This window comes from Tiliqua scincoides, chromosome 2 (genome assembly GCF_035046505.1).
Source record: "Tiliqua scincoides isolate rTilSci1 chromosome 2, rTilSci1.hap2, whole genome shotgun sequence".
NCBI lineage: Eukaryota > Metazoa > Chordata > Lepidosauria > Squamata > Scincidae > Tiliqua > Tiliqua scincoides.
The window spans coordinates 165617911-165637709 of record NC_089822.1 but is presented as its reverse complement, the minus strand read 5'-3'; the positions used below and the strand labels follow the sequence as shown (position 1 = coordinate 165637709).

Sequence of the window (19799 nt, the reverse complement as noted above, 5' to 3'; positions counted from 1 at the left end):
AGTTTCTTCCCATGTGCTCTTGGATTTCTTCCTCAATAACAAACTATAGAGACAATATAGTGTGTAATGTGGAAATGTCGCCCCTCCCCATTTTTCATTTGAGAAGGCTTGGTGGAGACAGTCAGTGTCTGACAGTTTCAGACTGGCCCCATACATTTATTTTCATTTTCCTTCCCCTGTTGCCCATGACTTGGTTCACTTGCTTGAACTCCACAGGAAATTTTTCTTTTTTGCAGAATACTTGCATCCTATTTGTGACATACCACGGTCTTGTTGCATAGGCTGCTGGTGGTGAGGAGCCTACTTTTTTCTGCAAGAGGTTGGACTATATAGTATTTATGTGTTTTTTTTCCCATTTCAATAATCTCTCTTTGGACCCCTGAGTAAGGCACCATAGAGAGGGTGGTAAATAGGGTAGAGAGAACTTTTTAAATGCAATTGATTTGTTCACAATAATTGGGTATCAAAGCTAATTAAAACAGCTAATTACAGGATCCTTATACATAAAGGTATGTGGCAGAACATTTTAAATCCCAAATAAAATCCAATCATCACATACAAAAGCAGCAGGTGCTGTCCGCCAGTTTCCTTCTATTGAAAGACTTCAACATGAATCCACCCAACTAATCTGCAACAGCAAGGTGTCATTCAAAAGCCCATGGCACACAAAGATGAAGTGGCTTAATTTAACAAACAAAAGTTGCTCGTGGACCTTGGGGCTCAAGTCTAAATCTCCAAAATCCCTCTTAACACTAATCTTCCCTCTTTTAATTCATCAATTGCTTCTGGATGAGAACAAATCTGAACTTTCCACTTTCTAACTCATTGGGACAGAAAGCAAAACTGCCCTGGGCAGTTTCTTTAGCATCTGAAAACTGGCTCATTCTGCTTGAAAAAGTGCAATAGATATAATTAACCCTGCCTGGAGAATGCCAAACCAGCAGTGAGTGTGGGAAATGGATGGGTGGGGAAGGGGGAGCAGAGAAGGCTATAGAAGCTCCAGGCTGAGGCAAGGAGACAGTCAATGACATGATATCAATAACCCAGAGCTGCTGTCTCATCTCACTCCCATCACTGTGAGACAGGCTCAAATTCATACTATGGAGGAGAACAGAAAGCTGAACACATTGATCCCCTGGTTCAACTCTGGCAGCCAGCTGTGCTGGCAGCTGCCTTGCAGGGTGGGTGTGTTGCAATCAGAGATGAGATAATGAGGCAGAAATACTGAAACCTGCATTGGAAAGCATTTTACTCCTAGGGAGAAAGCCTGCTTGGCCTGTTTCTGGTGTAGATGTTTGCTGTGGCTTTATATGGCTGGCTCTTTGATCTGAACATGTTTTGCTGTACACCTCTAGCAACCTGCTGCGGAGAGCCAGTCCAGCAGCGCCTGTGAAGCTGCATTGCATGAAGTACCAGCTCTGGGAGCTCTTGCTGAACGAAAAGGCTCACTTCAATGTATGTAATCTTCTCTCCTCGCAGGCTCTCGTTCTCATAGCACATAAGGTAAGGATTGCATTTCAGATTATTTCTGCTCTGTGCAGGGCCAGAGTAGGCAGCTGCTGCGCCAAAGGCTGGGCAAAGCCTTTAAAGATGCAGGAATTACTGTGGAGAAGGCAGAGGCAGTTTGCAGTGAAAAATGTCACCAGGCAGTCCTGGCCTGCAAAGTGGCATCTGTTATCTTCTGCTACAGCCTCTTTCATGCTCTGGCAAACACCTGCAAATTGAAATAACTGATTGAATACCCTAAATTTGATTTCTGGGGATATGCTTTGTGCTTGAAATTGTCTTCATGAAAATTTGCATTTCTGAAGTAGTACATTTTATAAATATGCAAATATTCACTATACAGAACAATCCCATAAGTATTTTTAAAAAAACACAACAAACTTTGTTTTTAAAACTCTCTAAGTCCACTTTTCTGAACCACACAAACAACCACTACAAGCCGAGTGCAGCTGTGGTCTCTGTGGCAGAAGATGTGCCTGCTCAGATGCTCTTGGTTAGCAGGGCCCTTTGCAGCTGTTTGAACACAGCACTTGCACAGAGGCAACTAGCAGGCAGGAACTGATGACATCATTATCCTGTGGAGGCTTTTGCACATGACAGCAAGGCATTTTTTCCCCTATATGACCTTGACGGAGCCATTTTATAGAATTCTCTTTTGATGGTACTATTAAGGGATGTACCCAAACTGCTGATTCCTTAAATATGTGGTGGTAGTAATGTCCCAGAATGAAAATATTTGGACAACCATTGTAAGGTTTATTACAGCATTTTCTAGATTAAATTGTCAAAAGTTCTCTTGGTCATTCCATTGGGGAACTTGCAGAAATGTATGACAAACTTCTTTTGACTATAGCCAGGTTTTGCTAAATCTCTGAAGGTAAGCAAGATTATAAGCAGTTTTTTTCCCTAATGCTCTAACAGTTTTCTAATGGTTACTTATATAAACCTGTATTGGCTTTTATGTGAATACTAACCATGGCTCTTCTTCTTGGTCTGTACTCAATGCTTCATAAGTTCTACCTCTGCATAGTTTGTAATATTATAAATTGGCAGGGGTGGGCCAAGGGCCCACTCCATTGGACTGACTCGTGGATCCTTAGTACCAGTGGCCACAGTAGTCCCCAATAAGTCAAAAGGGAAGAGGTGGGAGGGTGCCATGGGGATGCAGGTTTTGGTCCATGATCCCCATCAACCTGGTGCCACCACTGTTTACTGAATATATTACATGTTTCATTAAATCAAATCAGAAGACTGCACATCAAAAATTAAAGACATTAGGCTGATAAATCAGACTCTCCAGCCTTAATGCAGACTACAATAGCTGCCACCACCAACTAGTTCTTTAAACCCAGACCAGCAGATATCTAGGATGAGGATCATGTGAGACTTAACATCAACTCTGTTATCCTCTCTCTTTTAGCACAGGGCTACTTAACATCCCCACAGCCCCAGCCTATTTCTGAAACGATTAAGACCAAAACAACAGAAGCTATTGCGGACTCTAGAAAGGCTGCATTTCAGAATGACCAAAGGCAGCATTTTTTAATACAGTTCAACCAAACCAGACAGTACATAGACATCCAGCAAGGAAGATGGATGTTTCAATTTAAACATTGCCCTAACTTAGTTCTTAATGCAGGATATAAGTCTCAATTATCACAGCAGAGAGTACAAGTCATTTTCTGAACAAGCTTACTTAGTTTTAGTTCAGAAAGCAAAAGTCTACTTTTGACTGGAAAAAGTGTTGTTGATGAGCCTCCAAGAGCATCGTACTCATTGTCAATGAGGGCATCGAGGTAAACCCCCCCCCCAAAGTCTCATATCACATCCTTCAGTTTGGAAGAAGACTATCGTTTTTAAATCTACATATCAGAAACTGAGGGTGGAGTAAGGGCAAGATTGTCTAGTGCAGTGGTTCTCGCACATTTAGCACCAGGACCCACTTCTTGGAATGAGAATCTGTCGGGACCCACCGTAAGTGATGTAATGACCAGAAGTGACATCATCAAGCAGGACAAATTTTAACAATTCAAGGCTACAATCCAACCCACACTTACCAGGAGTAAGTCCCATTTACTATCATTGTTAAAAGAATATACAGAGTAGTTTGTTAAAAGTACAGGTCTGCAACATTTCCCCAAATGCAGTCACATACCAAGATAGCATCAAGTCTAATATATTAAAAATAAAATACTGAAATGAATGGGGACCCACCTGAAATTGGCCCGCGACCACCTAGTGGGTCCCGACTCATAGTTTGAGAAACACTGGTCTGGTGATGTCTGTTCAGTCTATTCACTGGGTATAGTGTAGAAAGGTATAGGAGGAATGATAGTGTGCAATTAGCCACGACCCCAGTGCTGATGCAATATGTGGCCATGCCCCTGCTATCTGCAGAGCAAATACTCAACCTGGCAAGAATTCTTCCTGTGATTTGACACAGCTTTTGGGGGCAAATAGGGACTACAGGAGGCCCTGATCCGGTTTGGGACCATGGTAAGGCAAGGGTTAAAGGCTCCCCTTTCCCCAGTCGGATTCCAGACTCTCTGCAGCTGCTATTTACATTAAAGAAACAAAGATGCCAAACTCAACATGATTAATACCACATCTAGTAGACCCTTAGGTTTGCAAAATAGTAGCTTTGAGACATGCCTTTTGTCACCTGGGAATCTGAGAAGGGTGACCTCATTGAACCTATGTAACTTAGGTTCAATCACAGCATACTTTCTTTGGAGGCAATATCAATATCGGTCTAAATATTGATCTTTTTTCACCAATTCACTCTTCTTGTGTCTATGTGATGACTGGGGGCCCAATCCCATCCAATTTTCCAGTGCCAGTGCAACTGCGCCAGTGGGATGTATGCTGCATCCTGTGGTGGGGAGGTAGTCAGAGGCCTCCTCAAGCTATGAGAACGTTTGTTACTTTGCCTTGGGACTGCATTGCAGCTGCACCAGTGCTGGAAAATTGGATAGGATTAGGCCCTGAGACCTTTAGTGGTTGCTCATGACATCCCCAAAATAGATGTTAATGCATTTGAGATTCCTACAGTCAATTAGTTTACCATTTTGGGGTCCCATTATATGAATGGACATGCGTACATCTGTTCTTTGAAGACTGCAGTTTGCACATTTCTCCTTTTGACAGGATATTGATGCTGGGAAGCTGATCTTCTCTCCCATCTCACTAATGGAAATGCGGCTGAATATTCATAGCAAATGAACCAAGGAAACGTCCATGGCAGCAAACACACACACAAGCAGCTCCAGACAGCATTGTGACTTGCCAAGCTCAAGGGATTGTTTTAAAGTTTCCTTCCAAAGGAAATTGGATCAGCTCATTATTTGTAGGCAGCATCTGTCACTTTTTTTCCTGCCAGTGGATGCTGATCATCCTCACAGAGCATTGTACAAATGTGCAGGCTGCTGTGTGCCGAGAGAAGGCTGTTATTATATCAATTTTCCACTTGAAAGCAACAATAATAGCAAATAAAGTCGAAGCTGCATGACACCCTTGCAGCATCCTGGGCACTTTTACTTAGGCACTTATGCCAAATTAAGGATGAGAAGAGTGGAGAAGGTGTCAGCTAAGTTTTTATTTGGCAGCATATTAAAACAGCCTCTTGTGATAACCTTGGGAAAGAAAGAACTTGGTGTGGCCACTCCTTGTGAGAGAGTTTACAGTCTTCAAGGGCACATGCATGACACACTGTCATTAAATTACAGAGAGAAAGCTCTGAATACTGGGCAAAAGTACAATTTGTGCACAAAAACACACCTACACTGATATCAGCAGTCGTTGCAAGGTTGCAACTAAATGTATAATTTGCCAGAACAAAAGAGGTAAGGAAAGTGGCCTAGCAAGATCAACCCACTAGTTCTCCCATCTCTAACACCAAGGCAGCTACCAAACATTATTCATCAATCACTGTGTAACCTCTTAGAAAATGATCCCCTCATTTTATATTTGAACTTGATTCATTCTTACAGGGGAAAGCTTATATTTATCTTCCTTGGTTTTCATTTCAATGTTTGGCCAGTACTGAGTCATGGCATGAGCAACTGCATGCAGTGTCTGAAGTGCCTGCATTTAAAGGGACATGTGCTTCAAGGAGGTAATGATGTGATTTCTAGACCTTATCTTGTGTGTGTGTGTTCCCGTGGACTTGTGCACACACATGTATATTCATGAGCTATTTTGCTTCTGCCTCCTAGAAAGGATGGTGCACATGGCTGAGTGCCTTGTGTGGGTAGCTTAACCTAAGCAGGAGCTGCATGGTGGTGCCTGTTGCAGGTGGCCAACCCCTCACCTCAAAGTTTAGCTCTAATCATCACACATATTCATTCATTCATTCATTCATTCACATTTTTAGACCACTCTTCCTTCAAGGGGCTCAGGGTAGTGTACATGGTTCTTTCCTTCCTTCGGTGCTCACAACAATCCTGCGAGGTAGGTTAGGCTGAGAGATCAAGGTCCAAGGTCACTCAGGAAGCAGCATGGTTGAGTGGGGATTTGTACCTAGTTCTTCCAGGTCTAAGTCCAGCTCCCAAACTGCTGCACCATCCTGGCTCTTTCGGGCAATACACATTAGCATGTCACTAGGATAGGTGTGTAGAAATTTTCGGTTGCCTTTTCTAAAATGGCCACAGGGAAGGAGTTTTTTTGTCTATGCTGTCACAATCATCCAAAACAATTCCTCAGGAGTCCCTGGCCTGAGGGGACATAGAATAGGGAGCCCCCCTTGGGTCCTGATGGTCCCACAGATGTTAAAGAATACCAACCAAGGGACAGATTACCCCAGCAGGGTCTCATCTGTACACCTTTCAGATGTGGGAAAAAACATTAAGTGCAAATTATATGATTTATTTGTTTTGAGCTGGAGTCACGTCAGCCATCAAAGTAACCGGCAAGAATGCAGTTCCTAGACAATGGGTTTGGGGAAGCTGGATTTATTTAATTAAGGGCACAATCCTAACCCCTTATGTCAGTGCTTTCCAGCACTGACATAAGGGCAATGCAGCACTGAGGTAAGGGAACAAACATTCCCTGACTTTGAGGAGGCCTCCTTGAGTGCCCCCCAACTGCAGGATGCAGCACAGGTCCCATTGGCACTGCTATGCCAGTGCTGGAAAGCACTGACATAAGGGGTTGGGATTGCGCCCTAAGAGTGTGAACATTTATACATATGAATGTATAAAGTGGGATCTCTACACATTGCATCATGTGTCTTCACTCTGGGAGCGAAGAGGCAAATATATATTTAAGTTGTACCTTCCTGATTCTCTGCACGTTCCTTTCACTGAGTTCACTGGTGATTAATCTGTGTAGGTAGAGCCAACTTTAGGCTAAACGGTGCCATAGGCAAGAAGCATCTTTGGTGACCCCCTCTGTTGGTTCAGCATATTTTCTATGCATTTGCACCCGCTTTCTCAACAGTAATGACCTGCATGAATAGCTTATCCCTGTCATATAAGAGAACAGATTTGTTTGTATAGATCTGTAAGTCTGTATTCATGTCGTATACAGTTCAAGCAAATAAAAACAAACTTGTTTCCTTTCTTTGTCACAGACACCTTGTAATGTTAGGAACAATTGCAATACTTGGCAGCCCCCATCGGTGTAGCCCCACCGTTAACTAGGTTAACAGTATCTAATCCAGCGCTTTGTGTAATTACACATAAAATCACAGTCATGCAGCCAGTTCCTATACATGATTACTTGTGAAAAGCCCCACTTTTCAGCCAAGACAGGCTTCCAAAGCAGTGTACAATACATAATAATAAAAAATACAATGTACTAAATAAGGTTTTTAATTAGAGTTTCAGGAGGAGGCAGATAGAGCTACAGATGGATCCAGGAGCTGGCTGATGTTAAAAGGTATCAGCCCGCAGACACAGCTTTTTTTGTTGCTCTGTGGCGTCATTCTGTCTCTGGCAGTTGGTGGAGTGATTCAGTAATTGATGTAGTTTTTATTGTCTAATTATTTCATTATGTTTGAAATGAATATTGAATAGTGAAATATTGTTTCATTATGTCATCAACAATGGGATTTGTAACAGATTCATGCCTTCCACTTCACCCCACTTCACAAAGGAGTTTATTTTATCTTGCACTGAAAAGGTGTGATGAAAAATCAATGTAATTTTGATTCCAAAATCAGCAGCTCTGATTTCACATAGAAGTAGCAATTCCTCTTGAGCAGAAATAGCAATTATAAAAAACATATTCAAGGCCCCTCAAGTGTTAGCTTACTGTTGACATCCAAAACTACAACAGCACCATTTTTCCCACAATACCCCCTTTCTCTCTATTCTATAAAGCAGTGTTTCTAAAACTGTGGGTCAGGACCCACTAGGTGGGTCGTGAGCCAATTTCAGGTGGGTCCCCCTTCATTTCAATATTTTATTGTTAATATACAGGTGCAGCCTATTTATCCACAGATTTTTTTATCTGTGGATTTGTTTCAACGCGAATGGGGTAGGGGAACCGAAATTCACACAAACCTTTGCCTCCTTTGCCCTGCACTGATGTCTCACTCCATTTTCAGGCAGCCCAAAACACTGCAGAAAGGCTCTGCCTCGCCTAGACAGGGAAATAGCCCTGGAGCCCTGGAAGAGGTTCCCCTTTCAAAGAAACAGTAACGCTCCTGGAGCCCCTGAGCAAGTAAAGAGGCTGAAGAGGGAAAGGGGGGGCTGAAAATATCTGTAGTCAGAACACATGCAGCAAGGTGGAGCATGCTCTCTCACCCTCTCACTCACACAGTGGCAGGTGTGGTAGCAACAGAGGGGATTGCTTTAAAAAATCCAGGGAGTGTTTGTCAAATTCCCCCCATTGAGATGGTGCAGGCTATCAGGGACACAAGCAAGCCTTCCCACCAAGCAAAGCATGAGATATAGCTTACAATCCTCTCCACACTTTCCTGGGAGTAAGCCCCATTGACTGGAATGGAGCTTACTTCTGAGTAGAAATGCATAGGGCCGGACTCTTAAAAGATCAGCATCCCATGTGAAAGAAGCCAGGCAGCTAGCAACAGGGAGGGCTGAGTATGGAGGGGATTGATAACAGCTGCCTTAGTTTCCTTCCATCCGGAAGTGTCAGGCTGCAGTGTATTTGCGTAACTCTATGGAATTTAGCACAACATGTTTTTTAATTGCACCGAGTCACAGAACGGACCTAACACGGATAAATAGGCTCCACCTGTATTAGACTTGATGCTACCATAGCATGTGACTACATTTGGGGAAATGTTACAGACCTGTACTTTTAACAGACTACTATGTATATGCTTTTAACAATGATAATAAATAGGACTTACTACTGGGTAAGTGTAGGTAGGATTGCAGCCTAGGATCGTTAAAAATATCTCTGCTCAGTGCTGTCACTTCTGATCATGACATCACTTTCGGTGGGTACCGACAAGATTATTTTTCTAAAAAGTGGGTCCTGATGCTAAATGTGCAAGAACCACTGCTATAAAGCATATTGTTAACTGTGAAGTCCTTATGGAATTACAGTCCCGTTAAATACGTCACCTCAGAGGAAAGAGTGTTTGATACACAAGCTTGCCTAAGGGCCGAAATCCTACTGGGGCCGTGTGCAACTGAAACTAGCATTCTGGCAGTGCAAGGTCCTTTATGGAGCCACAAAAGCCAGGCCACTGCTGCATGCTTCTGAGCTGCTGTGGCAAATGGGCAGCAGTATGGCATGCGCAGCAGAAGTTCCAGAGGCCACTGTCAGTACCGGTAACTTGGCAGTGGGGGCATGTTGTGGGTAGGGAGGGTTTTGGGAAGAACTGCAGGTAGGGCAGGGGGTGGGCAAGGAATCAAACTTGCGGCTGCATGCTAGAATGTGGTGGGGGATAGGATTGGGCAGTATGGCTGCAACAGCAGGCACACTTTTCTGGAAATAAGCCCCACTGGACACAATGGAACCTACTTCTGAGTAGAAGTACATAGGATTGAGCTATAAGACATTTCTAGTCTTAGCCAGCCAACTCTGGGCCAAATGGTATGTTATACCATGAGATTCAAGTTTCATATCCTAATACTTTTTTTAGTTAAGACCATGCTGGGGAGAGAGGGCACATGGAGAAGTACAGGTGGGGCCACGGTATCCATGGGAAATTTGTTCTTGGACCCCCCCCCCCCAGTGGATACTGAAAATCACAGATAAGGAAATCTGCAATGTTTGGCTCCTTAAGCTCTATGTAGGTGATTGGAGCTGTGCTCCAGTACCTTCTGAAGAGCTTTCGGAAGCCTGCAGAGACCTCTGTGGCATTCAAAATGGCCAGTAGGTTATATGCCACTCTGTTGTACAGGTGGAGCCTGTTTATCTGTGGATTTTACCTCTTCGGGGGCTTCTCTGGGCCTCAGAATGCCTTAAAAGGTATAAAAAATAACATGGTTTCCAGTTGGGTTCTTTCTACAGGCCATTTTGAAGTCGCAGAGGCTGCGTGTGGCCTCTGCAGGCTTCAGAAAGTCCTCCGGAGACAAATGGAGTACAGCTCTGGTTGCCTTCAGAGGGTTCAGGTGGGGCCAGGTTTGGTCCAACGTGGATCTGGGGGACCCGCATTAAGCCAGATCTGCAGATGTAAAATCTGCAGATAAACTGGCTCCACCTGTAGAACAGGGTGGCATATTAACCTTTCCTTTAGTGATGTTTTCCTGATCTAAATTTCTCCCTCCTTCTTTTATCTGCTCTGTAGGGGAAAATGTACAGGTATAGCACCCTCTTTCTTTCCTTATGATTGGGAGGGATCTGTTTTTAAACATCAAAATCTATTACCATTATGTCTAGTTTGGTCCTTAAAAACTCATTATGTGTCACTGAAAGGATTGGGGCTTTGATCTTGTGTTAAGATTTTTCAGAGTTCCGTTCATTCATTTAACAGTTACTTACATTTTCTGGGTAGGTTTCACATTCTTAAATTGCCCCTATTGGGATGAATGGAAATATAGCCCTGGTTTCAAAGTTTTCCCACGCAAGATAATTTTTCATACATGTAATACAGTACTGACAGGTTACAGGCATCCCCCCATATCCATGGGAGTTCGGTTCCAGGGGCCCCTTGCAGACACAGAAACTGCAGATATGGGGGAACCCTATATAAAGCACTGTACAATCCCCCCCCCCCATTTTTCTTTACTTTCTTTTATTTTCTTGCTTAACACAGGAACACAATATGCAGGCAGGGAGCCTGAACACAAGAGGGAAGAGACTAACTGATCATAACAGTAAGCAGGTTGGCAACCTTCAGTCTTGAAAGACTATGGTATAAGCCTACAGCACCCGGTATTCCCAGGCAGTCTCCCATCCAAGTACTAACCAGGCCTGACCCTGCTTAGCTTCCAAGATCAGACGAGATTGGGCATGTGCAGGGTAACAGTTGCTGTCAACAGTAAGCAGGACAGTTCTTGTTTCCTGTTTACATTCTGGTTGTGTCCCTCTAGCAAGCCTGCCTGCATGTTGCATTCCTGTATTAAGCAAGACATCGTTTTTGTGTTAAGTAAGAAAATAAAAGTGAAGAAAAACAAAAGTAATGGGAGTGGGGGCCCTACGGAGAACTGCAGATAAGTGAATCCCCAGACACCGGATCTGAGGACATGGGAGGAGGAGTGCCTGTACTTCTGCTTTCTCACATGTCCCTCACTGTAACCAACCATTGCTCACAACTTCCCACCATATGCACACATTTGTGCATTTCTGCATCTTATAGACAGGTTTCCTACACAGAAGTTATTTCCATGTAAACAATTCATTTTTGTGCCAAGTGCCTTTTAGCCCATTCATTGCAACGCAGGTAAATCCATTTTAATTGAGCTTCAGTTGTGGAGGCACAAACCTGTACCTTTCATATTACATTATAAGTTGTGCCCAGTATCATACCTGAAAGAACATTTTTAAAGATATCAATCAGTTAATTATGTTGAAAATGTGGGTAATGTATATTTATGCCTAATACTGTAATTACTGTTCCATATCTAATCCATGTTTGCTCTCCTGCTCCAAGTCATAGTTTAATATTTGAGAGGAAATTAATCCTTGCAGGCATCATCTCCAGCATCATCTCCAGGCCATGACCACAGCAGTGCAAATGTTTTTTAGTAAACTTGTTCGGCTGAGAACATAAAAACGTGGATTGGGTGATGGAGTACACAACTCTGATCAAGTTCACTTCACCCCAAGTAAGATGCAGGCAAAATGTAACATGGATCAACCAAATAGATAACCTAAGTATGCAACTAATAGCCCAGTCTTAGCCTTGACTGGCCTTCATGGTATAGTGCCACCAATGCAGCCTCTGCTGCATCCTGAGGGCCAGCAGGGGACCTCTACTTACCAGGACAGATAAGGAATGAAAATTTTTACTTACCTCCTTCACGGTTTCCTGGTCCCCTGTGGGTCCCTCAAAGCTACGCCTGCTCTTTTGCTGAGTAGCTCTGTAGGAGCCTTGTGCCAAGATCCTTCCTTGCCCCATCCTTAATCTGCCCTCAAACTGCTCCCTCCACCAGCTGGGGTTCATCGGCAGCTGATATGCAGACTGCTGTTGGGCCCTTCTGGGTCTTGCACTGGTGGATACACTTTATAGAACAGCGGAGAGGCTGCAGTGCCAGTGGGCCATGCCGTCTGTTAGTGCAACTTGCACATCAAATTGGACCATTAATTCAATCTAACTGAGCCAAGCACTGACTTTGAATTACATTTTATTGCACCCAACAATGAGTACAATATAACTTAAAGGCTTGACTAAGTCTCTCTTGTTCTCTGGGATGAAAATGGCCACAACTCTTGATACTAAACAAGTGTTCCCATATATTCTGTTTACTTTTTTGATGGCTGGAGAGCATTTAGGTGCTCTAAGACTCACAGAATCATAGGACTAAAATGAATCTCAATGTCACCTAGTCAAACCCTTGGTGTTGAGGCATAATCTCTTCCATTTCCAAACATTTGAAACAGATAAACCAATAGTCAAAATCAGAGGTTCCCAAACTCTTTGTGAGGGTGGGGCAACTGCAGCAACCACACTCTTTCAATTGTGCCAGCAGTGGGGAAAAATTCTTTTTAAAACTTTTTTTTTTTAGCTTATTGGAGGTCGCTATGACCCTCCACAGGGTGTGGGGAGCCCGGGATCCTCTCTGGGGGCCGCCTGGTGCCAAAACATGATCATGCCCCATTTCTGGTTTTTGTCCAAAAAGGATGAAAAAATAGCAAACAAATCTCTAGCATGTCTAACCGCGTAGCGCAGACGCCTGCGCACAAGTCAATCTCACAGATAAGTTGAGGGCTGCTTTTGAACTGAAATAATGGAATTTTCTATGGCCCCTGGATAAGTTGGGAAAGGGGTAAAACTGCAGGTTGTATGAAATTCTTTAAAAATGACTTACCAGGAATTGTTCTTGAGGCAGCTGCAAAAAACCAAAAAGGAAAAAAAAGAGCCATTAAACCTTCTCCAAACAGGAAGGGAGATGAAGGCGCTTATGGGAGTTGTGAGAAGGCTTTGTGAGTAACACAGTGCTGCACTTCCATAGCTGCAGCCCTCATACAGACTATTATTCCCATAAGTGCCTTTATTTCCCTTCCTATTTGGAGAAGAAGCTAAAGTGGCTACCATTTTTTGTTTGCTTTCCGTTGTTGCCTCAGAACAAAGTAAAATTACTCATTTTTCCCCTGCTTCCCACTTCTCAGCCCAGTCCCACCCCCACTTCACCAAGCAGCTGCTCTTAGAAGCTTTATTGATTGTATTGACCCAAGCATGTTGACCCCTGTTTTCAGGGTCAATTTTAAAGCATAAATTTTTGGCTTATACATGAGTGTATAGGGTACTTTCTCTACCCTGACTACTCAAGTAGTTCTAGGTTTCTGGTCCCTACACTTACACTCAGACATGCCTTTCACAAAGCATTCAGCTGCCTTCAGTAAAAGACCAAGGGCCCAATCCTATCTAATTTCCCAACGCCGGTGCAGCAGTGACAATGTGGTGCGCACTGCACCCTGTGGTGGGGAGGCAATCACAGAGGGCTCCTCAAGATAAGGGAACATTTGTCCTGTTACCTCAGAGCTGCATTGCAGCTGCACCGGCGCTAGAAAGTTGGATAGGATTGGGCCCCAAGACAACATACCTAAGAATCCTTGTTCATGACCTTATAAAACCTAGGGTTGATCATGTCATAGGTCCATCTGATTAAAGGGTATATGACCATGTGAGACCATCTGCCCTTTGGCCTGATCAGGTAGGCCTGTCTGCTCAATAAACTGTTGCATGCCAATCCCAGCAGGTAGCCTGGCTGGAACCTATTTTCTTGCGAAAGCCAATGAAAGGACAGGAATCCACACAATGATCTGTTTGCTTGGCCATGTGGGCTATCTGCCATGTTGCTAATTTCAAAGGAGGCCAGGGCAATGGCTACTGCATCAAGGTGACTTAGCAGTCTCTTTAGGATGTTGAGGCATCTCAGAAGCCTCTGTAGGAGGCAGGGGGTTAGATAGGTGAATAATAGGAGAAAATTAGAGGGGGGGGTTGTGTTACCACAGCATCCTTGGTAGTACATAGATGGGATTTTTGCAAAAAGCTGAGGAGGGACTTATCTTCCAACCTCACACATCTCTGAAAGTTAACCTAGACTCTGGACCACTTGACTTGCTACAGCTGTGACTCAGAAGGTGCTGGAAACTCTTTACAAGGGACAGCTGTTCAGTGTGGGGAAATTTTGATATGTACACCAATTATCAGGTTGGCCAAATAGCCCTAGTAGAATGGAGGCTATCCCACTTAGAAAGGCATGGGGTGGGACGGGTACATAGGAAACTGTTTGCTCTGTGGAGCAGCCAACATATGAAGGCAGTGCCATGCAGCCTTTTCCTGAAGCTTTTAAGGTAAAAGGTATTTTACCTTAAAAGGTATTTTAAGGTATTTATTTTAAATAAATAAATGTGAGGTGGACCTTTGCAACAGAGACTAGCTGAAGGTCACTTGCTGAAATGAACATCTGCCTGACTGGGGAATTTGACCTAGGCAATCTGAAGATCAAAACCAAATGTTTCATCAACTGCAACATAGTGGTCCTCTCCAACCCACCCCCATTCACATTTAAACAAACTGTTCCTTTCAATTCACATCCATATTTGAAAACTTCTTTTTCAAATCACTGTTTTCCCAATCAAAACACGTGGAACTGGTGATCCACTCTTTTCCTGATTGCTGCTGCTATATATTTTGCTAAGATAAGTGGTAAGTTAAATATGCTTGCACCAATCACAACTGATGTGAGGCACACATTTTATACTTGGGTACCTATGTATGGAAAGGACTGTATAATGCATTCATCAGGTGTACAAAATCAACATTTTTTTAAAAAAAAAGATAAATGAAAATTCAGCCACAACAGTTAAAATGTATTACTTCCAAAATCAAATGTGTTGCATCCAAAATCAAATCAAAAGCCATTTATAAATGCACAGTCAAAGCATTCGCTTTTCCAAAAATGAAACACAATTCCAGTGAAACACAACTGATAATTTAAATTTTGGGGGGATGGCAATATACAATTTGATCATTTTAGTTCTGAAGTCCTTTCTTCTGTGTGCCTAAGTTTTGCTGTATGTACAACAAAAGTTCATTCTGAGCCATCTGACCAGTGTAATTAATGAAACTTCATTTTATATTTTACAACAGAAAAGAGTAGTCTGCATGACATTTGCGATTACTGGCTATCTGTAAAATAATGTCACTTTATTGGATATATGGGGTAAAACCTGATCGCTGTGAAGTCAGGCATTGGAAATAAAGCATTACACACAAATTGAGGCTTTCATGGCTGGAATGTCGAATAGTCCAATTAAAAATATCTGGGCCTGAGGGCCATGGTCCAACAGAGTACCTTTTGCTATCTGTGGAGGGCATTCTCAAAGATTACATGATCCAAAGATCACCACCATTTCATTGTGGTGATGATCTTTGGATCATGGAACCTTTATGCCCTCCACAGACGGGGGCAAAATGTCAGGCAAAAGGGATTCTGTTGGACCATGGTCCTCAAGTCCAGATATTTTTAATTGGACTCTTGTTGGCATCCTTCAGTCTCGGAAGACTATGGTATCCCGCTCTGAATGCTAAAAATGCTAGGTTTAACACTGAAAGTAGGCTCAGAACGGAGCCTTTGTGATACTTGGTTGAAATTAAACCCAGTACAGTACAGCAGCTGGCACATATTCACAGGAACTCTTTACTGTTACTTCAGAAATTTGAGTGCTGAACATACGATTGAAATAAAGCTTCATTCCAAGGCTCAGTCCTGGCTCAAATTAAGTCCTGAACTCTCACCACTGCAACCACTCTACCTGGCACAGTCCCCTCAAGTTCATTAATGGTTGTTGGCATCCTTCAGTCTCGGAAGACTGTGGTATCGTGCTCTGAATGGTGGTTCTGGAACAGTGTCCTCTCCAGTGTGCGAAGCCTGGGTAAAGTAGATATGGAGGATAGACTGTTTCCCTTGCAGCAAATCCCCCCTCTCCACGTCACTGAGATGGTCCAATGGAAAGGCAGAAGCCAATATGGTTGGTTCCAGTGGTGTTGCAGGAGTTGCAAGAACGTGACTGTGTTCAGCCATGAACTGCCTCAGGGACTCCGGCTCCGGATTTTGCCTCGAGGTTGACTCCTGAAGCCTTTTCCATAACTGGATGTAGCCACAAGGCAGTGGAGGTTTGGGATCAGAGTTTTCCTTCTCTCAGATGAGCTGCCTTCCCAGGCTGACGTGTCCCATCTACCCGGTGGCTGTTTAGTCGCCTTTTAGGACAAGTACAGCCAAACTGAGGGCCTATTCTTATCCCCAGCCCTCAGGGGAAGGCAATTCTGTAATTGGACTACAGAATTAAATAAAGCATTTTTTTTAAAAAAAAGTTATATATTTGGAGACTCAGTGAGTCTTGTATTCACAGCCCTCGAGAATTCTGTGAATGCTCAAACCGTATGGATACCTGACTTTCTATCTGTCACTCTGGCTCAATGACTCTATGCTGATTGGTTCCTTAATTCTATTAAAATCCTATTTACCTTTCTTTTTTGTAAACATATTTGCTTTCACTCACACATTCTCATTTACATGGCTTTGCACCCATTTTGTAAAGACTTTGAAAGAATTATTTGACATTTCAGTGTATTAGTTCAGTTTGACAACAGCTTAATGCCAAGTTATCAGAATTTCACTATGGCTCACATTATTTTGTCTGCACGTTTTAAGTGGTCGCTGAGCTGAACAAAATCTGTAACAAAGGACGTCTTTGCGATCTGTCTGCGGGAAGTGTTAATGTCATCTTTAGAGTCTGTTTGTGCCAATTAGGGCAAAGTCCCATAGAGAGGACGAGATAGATTATGCCAGCAATAGCTTTGGCTGTTGTTTGGAGCTCAGGGTTCATGCTCATTATTCATCCTCTAGTCACAGAGTTGTTCCAACAAATCCATCCGTGCAACACTCATTTTTGTGAAAACCTTTGGCCTGCTGCAGCTGGCAATAAATCACCAGCATAATGAGGTGAAGCTGCTATAGTGGAACCTGCCCTAACAATGGTGACAGGGTCCAGTAGACTCTATTAGGCAAAGAGAGTTGTTTGATCTGTGGTAAGTCTTTTGGGAGCCCTGGTAAATGGTGTGCTCAATGGAAAGTCCCAGAGAAATTGTGGTTTACAGGAAGTTCTTACAGTGTGAAAAAAATTATGATGAAAAATGTGTAAAATCACTCATAATAACACTGAGGTGGCATCCACAGATCAGCAGCTCTGCTCAAGAATCAATATATATGTCTTCCTGAAATGACTGGGCTAAGTGAGAATGGGCCTGTTATGACATTGACTTGACTTCATTTCTGCAAAGCGCTCAGAAGGAAGTTGGGCAGCTTTCCTCCTCTGCCTAGCTAGAAAGTGTTTTGGCTGGCTACATTTATAGGGTGATAGGTGTAGGAGGAAAGATTAGACACCAAATTTCCATTAAAGTAAACCGAGCCTCCCCAACTCTTGGGTACTTTAAGTCATGCTTGCTTTGAGATAGTTCTGATCTCTTCTATAGCAGCCTCTTTTTCCTAATACTTAGAGGGAATGATGTTTGCTTTCAGCTCTCTGCTAAGGTAGAAAGGAAAGTTAAAGGCCTGGCCATCCATGCCCTTCCCCAACAGGCAAGGCGTAGTATCAAAGTTGATGAACTTTGGGAGAACATTTGTGAGCCATCTGAGAGAACAAGAAGTCTCAATACTGCCCTGTGCTACTCAAAAGCTAAGCAAGCCAGAGTGTCCCATGTGCAGGCAAACTTCTGTGCAAGTACCTTTAATTAGCTGATTGTTCCCTCTGCACATAGTGATAAAAGTTGGACTAGGGCTAGGGAGGCCCAGGGGCATATCCCTGTTCAGTCATTAAATCACTGTAGGCCCTTGGTCCAGTCAGGATCTCCTGGCTTAACCTAATTCACAGGGTTGCTGTAAGGATTACATTGGAGGGGAAGAGAGCAGTGTGCATCATCCCAAACAGCCTGAAGGGTGGATGGAATAAAAATGAAATACATAACTATATCTAGTCCTGATTAGCAGAAAAGTGTTTGCAGATACATTTTTTTTATTCTCAAGGCTGTATGGAGGATCCAAAGCAGAAAAATTAAAGCTTCAGAAAGTTGTTGAATGTACTCAAGATTGGGGATTTGTTTTTAATGAAAAGCAACATATTTCACTATCACTTGTTTTCACTGAATATACTGCACAGCAGGATTGTATTAGATACAAAGGAGTAAAATGAAACTTTTGTCAATTTTTTGCTTCTAGGGACAGCTGCTGCTCTATACAGCACATTGCAAAGGGCTGGAATTGGATCATATTCTCCTTCCTGCTACGGGTTAAGCAGCTAATGTGGCAAAGGCTGATAATCTTCGCATCTTGCAAATCTATATTTTAATGCATCAGGAAAGGGACACTAGCTGAGACACATAAAGCGTTTAGCTGCACCCAGACAGTGGCGAGTTTCCGTTAGTACTTTTCAAATATACCTTTGTGCAATAGTAAAAGGGTATGTGAGCACTGTTCTTCTTGCCATTATACTCTTGCAGGGCTAGTACTAGCCTGGACACTGGATGAAGAATCCAGAACGTAAGTGACCACAACCCCCCTGGAAGAAATGACTAAGTCCAGATATGCTTTCTGTTAACAGGCATTTTCCCAGATTACAGAGCTATGTGCTTTAACTGATCTTATTCTTTCATGATTAGATGCTTGAGTTGAATTAATCCTATTATTCAAAGATTTAACTTGCTGTTCCCCCCCCCCATCTAGTCTGAGTTTCCCGAGATACGGCAGAGTATTTCAAAAAGGAATTTGTTGTATATTTTTAAATGGTAATATGTGGAATTTTTTAATTGGTGTGCAATGCAAATTACTGTGCCCCACTGAATTGATCTATTGGATACCGCAGAGAACAGCATGCTCAGCTGAGTAAAACCTGAAGTGCGGCTGAACTGAACACTCCCTTTTTGCACAACAAGTTACCCTTTTGCTGAGATAGAACTTTTAATCAAAATGTTCTCCTCCTGTTTCCACTCCTCATACCTCCTCACTTTCTCCCTCAGCCTCCCCCCCATTTTTGTTCATCCACCATTCCCCTCTCTTACTCCTTTTGCCTATATCCCCTTGTCTATTCTAAAGCCCAATCTTAAGGACTGCTTTCAGACACACCCTCCAGCTGCCAACTGTTTGCAATCAGCTGTCATCTCCCCTGGCTGGAAATGGCAACACTGGCCAGGGTGCCACTTCCCAGCTGATTAGTGACAACTCCTAGTTGCCATGGTGGGACAAACACCTAAAAGGGACTGTAATGGAAGATCAGAAGATCATTAGGTGGATGATGTGGTGTTGACAGCGATTCCCTGTTTTGACAGCTGTTTGACAGCTCTGGGAAGGGCAGGGCTAGCTCCACAGCTGTAATCAATCAAGGCCAATGGAGACCTGGATGGACACCTGAGCTTCATTTGACCTTGATGAGACTTTGAATGGACATGGACTGAAGAGATGGCTCAGCTGAGCCTAACTTGGACTTAACAAGGTAGCTCACAGCTGAGCTGAGTTTGGACTTAACAAGGGGCTGCAGGATAAAAGGCAGCTTCAGAAGGAGCAAAGGGCTGGCCAAGCAGGATGCAGACCCAGCCGGAAGCAGGACGCTGACGGAGCCAGGAGCCGGACCCTGACCCAGACCTACAGGAAGAGAGGACTGCCAGGACCCTGCTGGAGGAGACACTCTGCTGGAGAGGACACTGCTGGAGAGGA

The 19799-nt window shown here is 43.3% G+C and overlaps 1 protein-coding gene and 1 pseudogene across 1 annotated transcript in view; both read right to left on the bottom strand.

Moving 5' to 3' along the window:
* The window catches only part of SHISA6 (shisa family member 6), a 320988-nt gene that overhangs the window by 195331 nt on the left and 105858 nt on the right, over positions 1-19799 (bottom strand). The window lies entirely within an intron of this gene.
* On the bottom strand, positions 10783-10902 carry LOC136643055 (5S ribosomal RNA; annotated as a pseudogene).